A 5,071-nucleotide genomic window follows, 5' to 3' on the forward strand; every position below is an offset into this window, starting at 1 on the left:
TTCATGTCCTTTGTAAGGACATGGATGAAGCTGGAAACCATCATTCTGAGCAAACTATCCCAAGGACAGAAAACCAAACAATGCATGTTCTCACTTACAGGTGAGAATTGAACAATGAGAACTCTTGGACACAGGAGGGGGAACATCACACAATGGGGCCTATTGTAGGGTTGGGGGAGGGGAGAAGAATAGCATTAGGATATATACCTAATGTAAATGACGAGTTACTGGGTGCAGCACACCAACATGGCACGTGTATACATATGTAACAAACCTGCATGTTGTGCACACGTATCTTAGAACTTAAATTAAAAACACACATACACACACACATATGTGTGTGTGTGTATAAATGTATATATAAATTAGCCAGGCGTGGTGGCAGGCGCCTGTAGTCCCAGCTACTTGGGAGGCTGAGGCAGGAGAAGTGCTTGAACCGGGGAGGCAGAAGTTGCAGTGAGCTGAGAGCATGCCACTGCACTCCAGCCTAGGTGACAGAACGAGACTCTGTCTCAAAATATACGAGTACCTGAATAATATACCCATTTTGCGATAGTGCCACTTTTAAGTACATATTTTTTTGTGGTGTTCGTTTGTTTGTTTTTGAGACAGAGTCTTAATCTATTGCCCAGGCTGGAGTGCAATGGAGCTATCTCAACTCACTGTAACCTCTGCCTCCTGGGTTCCAGTGATTCTCCTGTCTCAGCCTCCCGAGTAGCTGGGATTACAGGCATGTGCCACTATACCCTGCTAATTTTTATATTTTTAGTAGAGACAGGGTTTTGCCGTGTGGACCAGGCTGGTCTCGAACTCCTGACCTCAGGTAATCCACCTGCTTCGGCTTCCCAAAGTGCTGGAATTACAGGTGTGAGCCACCACTCCTGGCCTCAATTTTCTAAAATAGGGTTTCAGGACAATGACAATGAGATAGGGGAAGAGCACATGGAAGAATTAAGTCCTAATTACTATTCACACATTTTTGTTTGTTTGTTTGTTTGTTTTTAACAGTAGAAAGAGAAACCTTTTGCAGGTAAGTTACAAAGAAAAGGCAAATAAATAATTTTGTAAAAGAAATTTAGCACATGTTGTACAAGGTCTTTGCTATCATCATTTGTACACATTTGTTTTTGTTGTTGTTTTGTTTTGTTTTGTTTTGTTTTGAGATGGAGTCTCTCTCTGTTGCCCAGGCTGGAGTGCAGTAGCGCGATCTCGGCTCACTGCAGCCTCCATCTGCAGGTTCAAGCAATTCTAGTGCCTCAGTCTCCCAAGTAGCTGGGATTACAGTCACCAGTCACCACGCCTGGCTAATTTTTGTATTTTTAATAGAAACGGGGGTTCGCCATGTTGGCCAGGCTGGTCTCGAGCTCCTGACCTCAGGTCATCACCCGTCTCAGCCTCCCAAAGTGCTGGGATTACAGGTATGAGCCTCCGCGCCTGGCCAATGTGTTGTTTTTTAATGCGCTGTTGGATTCTGTTTGCTATAGTTAAATTTAAGAGTTCTGCATTGATATTCATAAGTGAAGTTGATCTATAGTTTTCTTTCTTTCTATGGTCTGGAATTAAGAGCATTGAGATTATCTGATCTTTAAAGCAGATGGGAATCCAAGTGGAGCGAGCGAGCCGAGTGGCCGTGCAGTCACGTCTTGGAAACTGGTAGCGCTTTCAGCATGGCTGACCAACTGACTGAAGAGCAGATTGTAGAATTCAAATAAGCTTTATTTACTATTTGACAAAGATGGTGATGGAAGTATAATGACAAAGGAACTGGGAACAGAAATGAGGTCTCTTAGGCAGCCCCCCAGAAGCGGAGTTACAGGACATGATTTATGAAGTAGATACTGATAGTAATGGCACAGTGGCTTCCCTGAATTTCTGACAATGATGGCAAGAAAAATGAAAGATGCAGGCAGTGAAGAAGAAATGAGAGAAGGATTCCGTGTGTTTGATAAGGATGGCAACGGTTAACTAGCACAGCAGAACTTCACCATGCGATGATGAACCTTGGGGAGAAGTTAACAGATGAAGAGGCTGATGAAAAAATGATCAGGGAAGCAGATACTGATGGTGATGGTCAAGTAAACTATGAAGAGTTTGCATAGGCTGGGCATGGTGGCTCACACCTGTAATCCCAGCACTTTGGGAGGCCGAGGTGGGCAGATCACTTGAGGTCAGGAGTTCGAGACCAGTCTGGTCAACATGGTGAAACCTCGTCTCTACTAAAAATACACAAATTAGCCGGGCATGGTGGTATGTGCCTGTGGTCCCAGCTACTTGGGAGGCTGAGGCAGGAGAATCACTTGAACCCTGGAAGTGGAGGTTTCAGTGAGCCGAGATTACACCACTGCACTCCAGCCTGGGTGACAGGTGATACTCTGTCTCAAATGATAATAACAATAATGCATTATGTGGCTGAATTTTGAGACCAGTTGTATCTTATTCCACCAATTAACAATCATGATTACTAAATAAAACATTTATTTTAAAACTTGTGTAAAATATACACAGAAAAGTGCACAAATAATAATAGTAAAATTGGTAAATTTTCACAAATTGAACACACCCATGTAATGGGACTCATATCAAGAAACCAAGTGTTATCAGAAGCTCTCTCATGCCTCCTTTTGCTCTTACACCCCTTTGGGTATCTGCTATCTTAATTCCTAACCCCATAGATCAGTTTTGCTTATTTTTGAACTTTATGTAAATGGACTCACACAGTATGCATTATTCTGTGTCTAGATTCTTTCCCTTGACATTATGCTTGTACGCTTGTGAGATTCACCCACAGTATTGTATGTAGTTACAGGTTGTTAATTCGTGTTTTTGTTTTGTTTTGTTTTGTTTTGTTTTTATTGTTGTTGTTGTTTTGAGATAGTGTCTTGCTTGCTCTGTTGCCCAGGCTGGAGTACAGTGGTGTGATCATGGCTCACTGCAACCTCAAACTCCTGGGCTCAAGCAGTCCTCCTTCCTCAGCCTCCCAAGTAGCTGGAGCTACAGGCATGTGCCATTAAACTCACCTAATTTTTTTTTTTTTTTTTTTTTTGAGATGGAGTCTTGCTCTGTTGCCCAGGCTGGAGTGCAATGGCACGATCTTGGCTCACTGAAACCTCTGTCTCCCAGATTCATGCCTCAGTCTCCCAAGTAGCTGGGATTACAGGTGCCTACCACTGTGTCTAGCTAACTTTTTTTTTTTTTTTTAATAGAGACAGAGTTTAACCATGTTGGCTAGGCTGGTCTCGAACTCTCGACTTCAGGTGATTTGCCTGCCTTGGTCTCCCAAAGTGCTGGGATTACAGGCATGAGCCACTGTGCCCAGCCTAATTTTTTTTTTTTTTAAACTTTTCCAGAGTCAGAGTCTCACTATGTTAAGCAAGCTGGTTCAAATTCCTGGCCTCAAGCCATCCTTCCACCTTAGCCTCCCAAAGTGCTGGGATTCAAGTGTGAGGCACTGCACCTGGCCTTTATTCTTGGTGGATATAGTTTTGTATACAGCAATGTGACTATACCATAATTTCTTTGTCCATTCTACTGGTGTGTGTGTGTGTGTGTGTGTGTGTGTGTGTGTGGTGTTTTTTTTCAGATAGGGTATCACTCTGTTGCCCTGGCTTGAGGGCAGTGGTGTGATCACAGCTCACTGTAACCTCACACTGGGCTTAAGCAGTCCTCCTGCCTCAGTCTCCTGAGTAGCTGGGACAACAGGAATACATCGCTATGCCTGGCCAATTTTTTAAATGTTTTTGTAAAGACCAGGGCTCCCTATGTTGCCCAGGCTGGTATCAAACTTCTGGATTCAAGCAACCCTCCAGCCTCAGCCTCCCAAAGTGCTGGGATTACGAGCATGGACCACCACACCTGGCCCATTCCACTGTTGAAGGAGAGTTAAGTAGCTTCCAATTCGGACTAGTCTCATAGTGCTGCTATGAATATTCTTGTGTATATCTTTTGTCAAACATAGCTGTGCATTTATCTTGAACATCTACTTAAGTGTGTAATTGGCAAGTCATGGGATATGTATAGTAGCATTAGGTAGATATCACTAATTTTCACATTGATTGTACCAATTTATATTCACAATGGTAGGGCGTAAACATTCTGGTTTTTTCATATCCTGACTAATACTCAGTATTTATTTGTCTTTTTCCATTTAGCCATTATGTTGAGTATGTAATAGTGTCACATTTGAACTTTAATTTCATTTTTATGATGTCTTATATGATTGAACATGATTTTTTATGTTTATTAGTTGTTCTTGAAATCATACTTAAAATTTTCAGGACACTTGAATTTTAAGCCTCACTTCACATTAGTAAACACACTCTTGTTAAAATTGAATGTGGGCTAGGTGCAGTGGTTCATACCTGTAATCCCAGCACTTTGGGAGGCCGAGGCAAGTGGCTCACTTGAGGTCTGGAGTTTGAGACCAGCCTGGCCAACACGGCAAAACCCCGTCGCTACTGAAAATACAAAAATTAGTTGGGTGTGGTGGCGGGTACCTGTAATCCCAGCTACTTGGGAGGCTGAGGCAGGAGAATCCCTTGCACCTAGGAAATGGAGATTGCAGTGAGCTGAGATTGCACCACTACACTCCAGCCTGGGAGACAGAGCAAGACTCCATCTCAAGAAAAAAAATGAGTGTGGATACCTTTTGTATCCTTGAGGTAATATGACCCCTGTAGAGCTTTCACTCACATCACCCAGTGTGAGTAGAATGCAATTAAAAAATGGAGTTCAGTAATTAAAACATTAATTTCAAAATAACTCAAGTTCTCATATAGCATTTCTCAGACACCATGAAAAGAAATACATAGACTACAATGATACATGACTAGGTCTCTCCTTCTCCCTCATCCAGGCCTCACCAATGTAACTGCTCTAACATCTTTTTTTTTTTTGAGATAGAGTCTTGCTCTGTCTCCAGGCTGGAGTACTACAGTGGTACAATCTTGGCTCACTGAAACCTCTGCCTCCTGAGTTCAAACGATTCTCCTCCCTCAGCCTCCCAAGTAGCTGGGACTACAGGCACACACCACCACACTCAGCTTATTTTTGTATTTTTTTTTTTTTTTTTTTT

General features: G+C 42.6%; 1 pseudogene; it reads left to right on the forward strand.

Annotated features, from left to right (window-relative positions):
* The first annotated feature begins 1,667 nt into the window (after positions 1-1,667).
* On the forward strand, positions 1,668-2,099 carry LOC108521434 (calmodulin-like; annotated as a pseudogene).
* The last annotated feature ends 2,972 nt before the right edge of the window (positions 2,100-5,071 follow it).

Source organism: Rhinopithecus bieti, unplaced genomic scaffold (genome assembly GCF_001698545.2).
Source record: "Rhinopithecus bieti isolate Rb0 unplaced genomic scaffold, ASM169854v2 scaffold_2254, whole genome shotgun sequence".
Lineage (NCBI taxonomy): Eukaryota > Metazoa > Chordata > Mammalia > Primates > Cercopithecidae > Rhinopithecus > Rhinopithecus bieti.